This window comes from Macrobrachium rosenbergii, chromosome 16, assembly GCF_040412425.1.
Source record: "Macrobrachium rosenbergii isolate ZJJX-2024 chromosome 16, ASM4041242v1, whole genome shotgun sequence".
NCBI classification, from domain to species: domain Eukaryota; kingdom Metazoa; phylum Arthropoda; class Malacostraca; order Decapoda; family Palaemonidae; genus Macrobrachium; species Macrobrachium rosenbergii.
Window position 1 is genome coordinate 35,898,762 of NC_089756.1, and position 12,500 is coordinate 35,911,261.

Consider the following 12,500-nt stretch of genomic DNA (forward strand, 5'->3'; position numbering starts at 1 on the left):
GCAGGTAGATTTGATCTTAGGAGAAAGAATCGTTTCTTGTTTTTCATCAAGATAATGAAAGGAAGGAAAGGAAAGCACTCTCCCACAATCTGACACTGTTTAATTACCATTGTTTTGATGAACGGGAAGAGAAAGTCTCTCTGTCTGTCTCTCTCTCTCTCTCTCTCTCTCTCTCTCTCTCTCTCTCTCTCTCTCTCTCTCTGAGACACACAAGTTAACATTTATTCGATAAAAGTGGTAATCAAAATAAATATGCGATAGATAAATCAGTAAAGTAGGAAGAGATACTGGATAATAATGTTGTAGCCGATGCCACATGGAACTTCGACTACTGAAGTGGAAGAAGATACTCATTTCTGCTTTCTCGTGTGTGATTGGCTTTCATTTCTCTTTCATTAAATATGAATATATATATATATATATATATATATATATATATATATATATATATATATATATATATATATATAATTTTACTTACCGGAACCCGTTTCTGGTTATGAGACACAAGGCGTTTGTTAGTGGCGTAACGGATGAGCCTGGGCATAGACTCATTCAGCTGGTTTGAAGATGCTCCTGGTTGGTGGATTGGCTTTCATTTCTCTTTCTTTAGATAAATAAATATATAATATATATAGATGTAGACATATAATGTTACTCACCAGAACCCGTTATGAGACGCGAGTTATTTGTAAGTGGTATAACGGGCGAACCTAGACCTAGACTCATAATACTCCTTTGAAGAAGCGTGTGATTTTGCCTTTTCGTTCAGTCTGTTTGATTGTGATACACTTCGGGGATGATTTATTTATTTATTTTCCTCTATGCATCTGTAAATCATCTTCAGGATGTGTATTATTCTCTCTTACTACTATCCTTCTACTACAAACTTCGGATTTGAAAATAAGCTCATTCGAAAGTAGTGACCTAGTACCACTCACATCAAGAGAGGGAGAACTAGACAAGCTAAAAATCACTGTACTTTCAGATCATTAGGTAGCAGATAGCACGGTTTTAAAACATGACTCCTAGCACTCTTCTGCAATATGAATATACTTTTGTCAGCGTTTGTTTTCTAGTATGTCATGGGATAGCAGAAATGATACTTTTTCTTATTTAGTAATCGCACGCGCTTCTGATGTCAGAACTGTTTTGACCGTGATAGTTTTGACGCCAAGAATTTCACATTTCATTATTCATTATTCATCTCTTCACGTAATGAATCAGTTTAGATTTGGGTTAATAATAATAATAATAATAATAATAATAATAATAATAATAATAATAATGTTTTAAATTAAGGAAGATAAACATTCCGGAATGCTTACGATTCTTTTATAGTATTTGATAGTATTTATTTCTAAATCTTTATTTTTAAGGGTCTGTTTACTCCAGTGTTTGTATTTCGTGAGGTTCACTTAGATTGTAGAATGATTATCCATGACACACAGCGATTACCCCCAGCATATAATTTTCGTGGTTTACGGTCGTCGTCTGATTCCAGAAATTCACCGGTAGCACAGTATGTTTACTTTCCATGTAAATTTTTATGTATGTATGAGCATGAAGGTTTTTAGATAAAGAGAGGAAGAGAGAGAGAGAGAGAGAGAGAGAGAGAGAGAGAGAGAGAATCAGATATAGCATGCGTTACCCGTAAAGTATCGAAAAATAGGTCTATACTTAGAGACACTGATTCATGACCACTGAAGATGGAGCGAAAAACAATATAGTTAATTAAAAAAAACACACACACACAAGATGACGGTAGATAAAAAAAAACTAAAAACCACCAAACATCAGCACCAACAACAGAAAAACCAACTTCAATAACAACAGCTACAGTGCAGCAACAGAGCTGCGACATCTAAACCAGCTGACCACCCGCTTGAGCCGTGGACCAGTTAAGCGGCCAGCCGTCACACGCTCTCAATCAGTTAAACTTTCCGAAAAGCTCCGGGGGTGTGAACTTCCGGTTACATTTTGTACTGAAAGTTGATATTTTGGCCCCGTCATTAAATGTGCTGCCGGTACATTAGAAATTCCTGGCCACTGAAAGAGGTTAAATGAATTATTGACGGTTTTGGCGGTTGCTGTCTCCTCCAAAGCGTCGGGAATGGCTGGCTCCTCATTTAGGAATTTTACTCGACCAAGATATTAGTTTTGGGTATATATCTTTAGTGCTTATGCACATACACGTACAGAGAGAGAGAGAGAGAGAGAAAAAATCGGCTGGAGATCATGAACAAAATTTTTGTTATACTTCGTCAAATCATGTTTTGGTTCCGGTTTGTCACATTGTGTGTACAATGTTGATTGTTTGGATGCTGTTTTTTGTACTGTTCGTGACGGAAAGGCATTTTCTGTCAGGAGCCAATCTATTAGCGTTTCAGGAGAGAGAGAGAGAGATACTATCCACCATTTCAAAACCTTTTTCACACAGTTTGTCGATGTCAGAGTTATATAAACGACTATAAATAAGCATTTGAGTTCCTGATCTCTGGCTGAACCCCACAGAAGGGATAATTTAAACATTAACATATTTCCTTGTAGTTTTTAACCTATAACCACTAACTGATCTTTACTTTGTGAATTAGAATGTATGGACTGAATGACGAAGCCAACAAATATATGTTGGTAATTTTCCTTATTTTTAGTAGAATAATAGTACAAGCAAAGACCAAGTATTTGCAGTTAAAATATGTATCAAGAGAACATTTAAATCTCATAATTTTGATACAGCGTACACGAACTACTAAGAAAAGTTACGTTGGATTCAAATTCATCGTTAAAAGGAAAGTTACTTATCTCTCGACTGCCCTTTTCAAACCTGCGTGGGCTTTCGACCTTACTGAACGCAAGGCGTCATATCTATGTTAGGAAGAGCCTTCCCTTTCCAGTATCCTTGACTCTGTGTAGCTTTTTTTTTTTTTTTTTTTTACCATGACCCACAGTGCCAATTTGACTAATAATGCAGGCCCGGGGGAAAGTTTGTTCCACGCCCATAAGTGTGTTGATACCACTAGTACAATTTTTCTTTTAGTTGATATGCTTTATAACTTCCAAAAAATATGAAATAACCACTGTTTATGTAAACATTGATAAAATTAAAATTACATAGTTAAATGTTTATTTAACTGTACCTTACAATTCATAATCAGGTCTCATTGCAAGCAGCATCACAGCTTACATTCATACAGTATTCAGCTGATACGTTTTATAATTAGTACTATGGGAATAAGATATGCCTACAACTAAGAACTGTCGTCACGTTGTACTCATAATGCTAATTAATCCAATGCTAGGCTCTGATAAACACCAAAAAACAGAAGTATAGGCTTACAGTTCAGTCATTAGGCCATGTTTGTAGGAAATATCATACTTATATATAATGACGTAGGTCGGTTGATAATTCAGAATTTCTGGTGATGAATTACAAAAATTCATTTTATATCAAGTAAGGGCAGCTATATTTGAAGGCGATAGAAGTTACGAAACAGACTAAATGAAATTTTAAGGTGAATTACAGCGTTACCGTTAATTATCGTACAAGTAGTCACGATGGTTTGGTTTGTTAAACAACTTTGACAGATGTATTGACGGAATCAGACCGCTGGGAAGTGAGGACCAAACTGAAATATTTAACGCAGTAAAGATGCGGTGTATTTTTTAGAAAGTGCTTTTAACACGAACCCCAATAACAATGTTATTGGATTAATTTCCACGGTACCAGTGTTCGAAGTGCGTTTAGCCTACGTGCAGTAAAATGATTTATCAACCGTTTGGATGTTGCTACTGGCCCTGCAAAACGCTGGGAAGTAGTTGGTTTTCCATTTAGAATTTCGTGCATTTCTTCGGTTTCAGTTCTCTGTTAGTTTTAAGAGCCACGGTGAGTCTAGTATCACGGAGGCTTCAGTTCAACAGTCACAAAAAAAAAGGGTAAGTATTCTTTAGTTTAACCAGACCACTAAGCTGATTAACAGCTCTCCTGGGGTTGGCCCGAAGGATTAGACCTATTTTACGTGGCTAAGAACCTGTTGGTTACCTAGCAAAGGGATCTACAGCTTATTGTGGGATCCGAACCACATTATACCGAGAAATGAATTCCTGTCACCAGAAATAAATTCCTCTAGTTCTTCATCAGCCGGCCGGAGACTCGAACTCGGGCCTAGCAAAGGAGGAACTGTACCAGAAGTCAAACACTGGAAGTTGATGTACTGAAGAAAACAGAAGAAAAAATAATGGCATAATATGTCATTCCGCTGCTTCTAGAACATGTTACATGTATCAGGCACATTTCTGAAGTGAACATGCCGCATGTATTAGTTCAGAATTTTATGTCGTGTGGTGACACATTTAAAAAGACACTAGATTATCTCGAGAAGCCGGGAAGTTTGGGTCCTTGATGAACCATGTTAGACAGTCAGAGACATAATGTTTGCCCGTATTTTAACCTTATATCGCACAGAAAATCTGGCAACAAAGTTGATGCTATTTTAAGTTATTATTGATGTCCCTCAAATATTCTTGCAAATGACAACGCATCCATTATCCCGAGATTCGTATGACGACCTGTTTTTCCTTACGAGGGCCCATTCCATTGTGAACACAGACAAGGCGATGAGAAAGGTATTTCGTCATTCTTTCATTCTCACTCATTCCTTTTGTTTTCCAGTGAGCAGGCGTACCAACAGCCGTCGCGAGGGTTACCAGTTGCTGTCGCTTTCTTCGGGTTCCATTTTAACAACCAATTGTATTTTGATGATGTTTTGCAACTTTCGGGTTTTATTGGTGTATTGTAGTGCATTTCCTTTCTCACGTGGGACTATGGGCATGACTTGCCGGGCACAGAAAGGGCGCATAAGTAATAAAAGGTTAGGAAAGATTTTTCTGTATAGCTTGATGTCAATTCTGTAGCCGCGGATGCCTGGGAAATTCTCTCTCTCTCTCTCTCCCCAATTCCATAGCACCTGAATGCCTTGGATCAAAACGTGCGAACGAATGTGTGAGAGAATTATCTGATTTTAACTTTTATGTACTCTCTCTCTCTCTCTCTCTCTCTCTTGTTGTTCCTAACCAAAAAATGCCAGGGATCAAAACGTAAGACAGAATGTAAGAGAGAAATGTTACTTAATGTATACTTTAGTACACACACACACACTCTCTCTCTCTCTCTCTCTCTCTCTCTCTCTCTCTCTGTATGTAATCCCTTTGCCGGTGAATATCTGATAACACAGAGAACGGTTTCGTTTACTATACTTTATCCTACAGTATAAATATAAATTATTCCAAGTGTTAAAACATATTTAAATGAATATCTTATCGTGTAGACACACTCTCTCTCTCTCTCTCTCTCTCTCTCTCTCTCTCTCTCTCTCTCTCTCTCTCTCTCTGTCTGTAATCAAAATGCTCCATGAACGATACCGGAACAAGAGTGAAATCATAAAAGAGAAAATAGAAAATAGAGGTACTTTCCATTCTAAAAGATACAGAAGTATTTAACATGCGTGTTTGCGTGACTCGCCTGCGCGCACATTCCATAGAAAACGAGGTAATAGCAGAGTTTCAGAGATACTAGTCTTTCATGGTATGGCGTTTTCAGCAAGGAATGTTTAGATCATTTTGTTTTATATATAAATATATATATATATATATATATATATATATATATATATATATATATATATATATATATATATATATATATCCAGAGGAAGACATATTGAAAACCACACATCACTAGGCTGTCTAATTTGTTTTAAAACCAACGTTTCGTAATTTTGTACTGAATTACATCTTCAGGGCTGTGCACAGGAAGAAGGATAAAAACATAAAAACAGTTATAAGTACAGTCTTAGAATACATTTAAAATGTTACAGTAAAAATGAAATAAATAAGAATAAAACCACAACCAACCTAGAGGTGAAACAGTCAGGAACTAAATGGAAAGAAGCCACCACAGTAAGACTTAACAATCTTAGAGTCGTTATGTATAAAACAACTTGTACCATCATTAAATACTCATACATCCGCTGGTCAACTGTATTTAGCTTAACTCCTTACTATGGCGGCTTCTTTCCATTTAGTTCCTGACTGTTTCACCTCTAGGTTGGTTGTGTTTTTATTCTTATTTATATATTTCATTTTACTGTAACATTTTAAATGTATTCTAAGACTGTACTTATAACTGTTTTTATGTTTTTATCTTTTCTTGTGCACAGCCCTGAAGATGTAATTCAGTACAAAATTACGAAACGTTGGTTTTAAAATAAATTAGACAGCCTAGTGATGTGTGGCTTTCGTCCATCTTCCTCTGTTCCCTGTATCACCATACATATATATGTGTATAGATGTATAAATATACATACAGTATATATATATATATATATATATATATATATAATATATATATACTGTATATATACTCCAGAACCCTCTGACTCTCAGCAAGTATTTGGGATGGGGTTGCTAGCTCCATAGCCTTTCCACACTGACTGCAACTCGCCAGAGTCGACTGACAACCAGTTTCGTAATTCAGAGCTTGGGGGATGCACAGGCACAGTGTTTATTTTTTAATGTAGTAGACCTACCCACCCTTCCTCGCCTGTATTCGAACCTGGGCTCCTCGATAGTGAGGCGGGGATGCTACTAATCATTTATTTGTAAAAAAAAAAAAAATTGCAGATATATGCTTTATGTGCTAAGGAATGTGGCCAATCTTATTGTTCCCTTAGAGAAACTTTCCTCTTTATTAGGAGTAGAAAGTGTCACATAAGGAAAATATTTATATTAGAAAGGAAAACATTGAGAGAGAGAGAGAGAGAGAGAAAGTAATACATGATAATGGATTTCCATTCCGTGATAACAAAAAAGTCGAATATATAGGAGGTCATTAAAATGAATATCATTAATACTGTTGTTTTTGCTTTCGATGTCAGTATTATCATCGATTGTAATCGAATGATTTATGGTTCTAAATCTGGCGTTACAGAGTACCATAGTAATGTTGTGGGAGTGGTACTTGTTTAGTAGCGCAGTAGTAGTAGTAATAACTTTTTGTCTTGCGTTACAATAGCTCCTCTAATTGACTGCATTTTAAACACTGCAACAGCGGCGTACAGTCAGCGAATGCGGAAGTGTAATCATTTGCGGATGCTGATAATCTCTTGACTCTGTCGGTGGTATCAAGTACTAATTAGTTTAAATTAGTTTTGGCTTGTCTGTGATGACTCCTAATCTCAGTGCAGAAGATTAGGTTCCACATGATAGATATCCTTATCTACCTATCTATCTATCTATTTATGTATATATATGTATATAATATATATATATATATGTATATATATATATATATATATGGCCACAATAAAATATCAATATTGGTACCAGGTCTTACTTTTAATTTTGAATTGAAACAAAACTTCAGCCATAAGACTATATATAACTAATGAATTTGACTTGTACACTCTCTCTCTCTTTCTCTCGGGTTCGAGTCTCTGGCCGGCCAATGAAGAATTAGAGGAATTTATTTCTGGTGATAGAAATTCATTTCTCGGTATAATGTGGTTCGAATTCCACAATAAGCTGTATGTCCCGTTGCTAGGTATACCAATTGGTTCTTAGCCACGTAAAATAAGTCTAATCCTTCGGGCCAGCCCTAGGAGAGCTGTTAGTCAGCTCAATGGTCTGGTTAAACTAAGGTATACGTAACTCTCTCTCTCTCTCTCTCTCTCTCTCTCTCTCTCTCTCTCTCATCGATTAGGAAAATACCTTGAAAAAAATAACTAGTACAAGATTGGCACCTGAGGTCTACTATTCATTCCAGCCTTGGGTCACGAAACCTTTCATGCTTACGCACTGGTCATGTTAATAGTTTTTTTTTTACGGTGTTCTGTTTTATGTCTGTTTTAGGAACTATTCATGTATTTTATAATTGATTTAATCTTATTTGTTTACGTTGCGTTGAAGTGATCCTCTCTCTCTCTCTTCTCTAAAACATCTATGGCATGGTATGTGTCATTTTCATTATTTGTTAGTGAATCTCTCTCTCTCAAACGTCTTTGGCATGGTATTTGTCATTTTCATTATTTTTTAGTGAATCTCTCTCTCTCTCGCTCTCTCTGTCGTGTACAAAATAACACAGGTGCACGAAATGCACGCCATATATTCAAGTACACGAATTCCCCCACCACCTGCAACACAAAGGACCTGCGTTGTTGTTCACGCACCGCGAATAAGTTCGTCCTCTCATACAAAAACACGGCCATGCTAACCAGAGCGTGCCATTATTTACATCTCTCGCCCGAGGTATATTTTAACTCCGCGAGGTTAATCCAGATATTTTAACTCGGCGAGGTTAATCTAAGCAAAGGTCGCTTAGTCTAGCCACGCGGCAGAATGCGTGGGAAAGAAATGCAATTTTTTTATAATTTATATTTTCCCCGGGCGGAAGAACCTCGTGCGATGCTCCCCCATCAGTCATTTGTTTTGTGGCTTCAGACGTCAGGTGCTTGAGTCGGTTTGAATTTCTTTCGCATTTATCGTTATAGTATGAGTATGTGTGTGTATGTACGTATGCGTGTGCATGTTGTGTGTGAATATAAGTGCTGCGTTGCTTCTTAACACTCGAGATTCGGATGTTAGTATAGACGCATGTTGCAGGACATTCTAAGGTCGATTATTTGTTTGGAATTCATTCACGCCAGTACTACTATGGGAGTTGTTCTTTCTATGTGTTGTTTGTCAGTGATTTAAGCAATGATTTTCGTTGTTTTTCCCAGAAACAACGTAGCTGCTCAGAATTCAGCGGAGCATCGACCGAAGAAAATATTTACCAAACAATGCAGCAGGTCATGCGTATGAATAATTTTATATTTTCTCGTAGACAAACGCTCCCACAATCCACTTGGTGGGTGAGGGAGTAAGACGATCCAACGGGGGAGGGAGGGTCCTGGATTGCTGGGGGATGGGTGGGGGTGGGAGAGAAGAATACGGGCAGAAACCGTTAATCGGGTATAACGGTAAAAGGAGATGATGCCCCCGTTATTATGACGCGAGTCCTGATTGCTACTGAAGTTCGTGAAAAGACTGACGACCTGAGAAGGTAGCATGACGCTTCTTGTTTCAGTGTAGTTTTTAGACTCGCAACCTGTCGGAGATGAGTCTCGTAGTTTGCGAAAGCTCTGAGCGGTATAGTGGAGGCATGAATCTACCATGTAGATGCATTCAAGGACTCTAGAGTCTACTCTAGACCTTGGATGCATTTGTTCAATCAGTCTGTAAAATGTAGATACGTAATATATTTAGAGAGAAAAAAAAAAGACTGAGGAGAGGTCTTGTTATAGATATCGTGTTACTGAAACGTGTTTCAGTAGGCGCAAACTGTTATGCATAATCGGCGTGTTTCAGTAAACGTGTAGCAGAGGCCATGTTACTGATATGTGCTGTTTGGAGAGGGGAAAGTGAATGTTCCTGTTTTAAGTATTTGTTTTGTTTTGGTGAACAAACAACCGAGTTTGTTATGTACACAAGTGGTGCGTCATTACGTACACAGGCTTTATAGCACGTGGTATAGGTCTAAGGAATGTTGGGCACTACTGTTTACAGTCAGGTGTTTGCAGGTTCAATGGAAACCACAGGTTTTATGAAACAAGTTCTGGTACACAACGTCTGGTGCTATATTAGAATCTAACAAAATTTAAATCTTAATGTTCATTCCATGTACTTCCCTCTGTTCCCTTTCTTCATTTGAGGAAAATGACATAATGAATATTGAAACAAAGGGTATGTAACCAGAAGTCAACGATTCAAAATGCACAGGAAATCTTGCAGTTAAAATTTGAGCAAAATAGAACACCCATGTTCTCTGAAGGTCAGAGTCTAACTTGAATGTAAAAACAGTTACATATACTTTTGATATATTACTTTTATGCTTCTGCTATTTTCTTAAATTAATTTAAATCATTAATCAAACTGTTCCTTTACTTTCTGCCTCACCGATACTGGGTAAGGTAGGGATAGGTTTAGAGCTATAGTTCACCCCAGCTCGAATATGTTGGATAATCATCGTACAGCAGGCATACCGTTACGTTGTTTTGCGGTTGATACAGTTTTTGATTACGTTTTTCCGCCATTGTTTTTCCTTTCCTTCTTGCTGCTAGCGTCTTTTGTTGTCAGTTTTTACCTCTTGACCCACATTCTCTCTCTCTCTCTCTCTCTCTCTCTCTCTCTCTCTCTCTCTCTCTCTCTCTCTCTCTCTGGAGACAAGCATTCCAGTATAAACACTGGTCAGTGCACAATTTAAAATTTAAAACTTGGTGATTTGAAGATTTTTGCTGCGCAGAGATTGTGTTGTGTACAAAAGGCTGATGTCAACTACAGTGAGATTTACTGTGCTTAGATTTATCAGACTGTAAAATGTAGCCGAGTAGATTGGCCTTATGCCAGCAGTGGCAAGATGCCCATGGAACAGCCAGCAAGAAATTAAGAATATACATACAACCAAATAAACAGTCGTGGAAATAGTGTAATTACATTCTTACTTGATGCAATGAACTCAGCGACTTCCGTTAGGGCAGACCAAGAATAAAAAAATCTTTATAAAACGACAGCATGGAATTGCATGAATGTAGTTTAAATAGGTTTAAAGAAAATGTGAAAATCAACGCACACTGTCCTTAAGAACTGGAGAGTTGCAGTGGTGTCGCCGTGAATTCCATTTGGTTCATTAATTGCTGTTTATCGCATCCTGGCGTAACAATAACAAAGGTTTATATCTATATATGTATGTATGTATATATATAATGTACATTTGTATATTATATATATATATATATATATATATATATATATATATATATATATATATATATATATATATATATATATATATTTATATATGTATATGTACTTTGACATGGAGTATGAATAAGCTTGCATGAGGATTTCAGTCAGTTATTACGGTGCTCCAAGGACAAAGCAAAGTCATGCAGTGTGATTTGTCTTGTCATGTAATAAATGCACGACAGAGAGATAGAGAGAGAGAGTTCTTGAAAATTTTCGAGGGTTGAATTTGCTGTAGAGTTAAAGATTTTTCCAAGCGAAATTAGCTAAGACACTTTTATTTTTGAATTTCAGTTTCACTGTTTGTAAAGCCTGAATGTTTGTAGATTTCAGCAATTCGAAAATATTGTGGTCCAGACGTGAATTTTGAGATCTGAGCGCAGAATGTCATTAATTATTTGTTTATTTACATTTATTTATATATTTATTATTTATTGAAAGGAAGAGTTCACTGTGATTGACTGAAATCTTGACATAAAAAGTTCGAATTAAAAAAAATTTTTTTCAGGATTTTCCTAACATTTGCATTCATTCTGCATATGCACATGCACAAATACACACACACGCGCGCATACACACACACACACACACACATTAAATAAAAATGACTATTTATTTAGTTCAAACATCATGGCAAGTCTGGTTTCGTAACTGAATAATATATAAACCGCAATTAGGCCAACTTAGACAATAGTGAAACAATCGCGTAATTATCAGTATTATCCGCATCAGAATTCGAAAATGGGTAATAATTTCAAATAAGAATTCAGTTAGTGAAGAAAAAACTCTTGTTCTTTTGACTGACAGCGTCTGTTGAATGACTAATATTGGGGAATGTGCTTTCTCAGGATTAAAAAAATGTCTCCCAATGTTATTGCAACGGTTGGCTAATCCCAGTTTTTGGTTTCCACAGGTTCCGAATTTTGTACAAAGGAGCGAAATATCAACATACGTCTCCAAGGTGAGTTACATTATTTGTATGTAATGTATGTTCAATAAAGATACAACTTTCAACCCATTAGAGACAGACAGACAGACCCTCTTACCCACATACAGAGAATATACAGTGTATATATATATATATATATATATATATATATATATATATATATATATATATATATATATATATATATATATATATATATATATATATATATATAGATACAGGCAGGACAGCAAATCAGTCAGATATATCAAGAATTGAGGGCTGTGGAAACAGATTGGTACATAAAATCACCTTCATTTGTGCCGACGTTTCAAGACAACTAGTCTCATTTTCAAGGCTGCAATAAAAGAATAAATACTGTGAATACATATAAATTATACAGAAATCTATTTAAAAACATTTGTACATAAGGATAGTTTAGGCGTTGCTGGAGGTACCAACCTAGAGGGAGAAGGAGGGCGACTGGAAGTGGGAAAAGTGAAAAGCGGGAAGACGGTTACGACAGGTAGAGAGGGGAGGAGTTTTTGTCATTTAACAATGGTACAGTCTGTTTGACAGTTAGCGATTCCAGAACAGAGAGTGCTAGCTCTGAAAAGGCCCTTGTAATGATTTTAAATTGTCCATATGCAATGTTATTGCCACATTTTTTAGCATTTTTAGACATTTTGTCGGGATACTCAGTTTATTTGAAAATTCGGGATCACTCAGTTTA

At 36.5% G+C, this 12,500-nt stretch overlaps 1 protein-coding gene across 4 annotated transcripts in view; it reads left to right on the plus strand.

Annotated features, from left to right (window-relative positions):
• Positions 1-12,500, plus strand: part of LOC136847298 (uncharacterized) — an 86,333-nt gene that overhangs the window by 5,768 nt on the left and 68,065 nt on the right. For 2 of the 4 annotated variants that reach the window (XM_067118843.1, XM_067118844.1), the window contains exon 2: positions 11,753-11,800. The exons of the other annotated variants lie outside the window; for them this stretch is intronic. The gene's annotated coding sequence lies outside the window, so the exon portion shown is untranslated. The remainder of the gene's footprint in view (positions 1-11,752; positions 11,801-12,500) is intronic. 4 annotated transcript variants of the gene reach the window in all.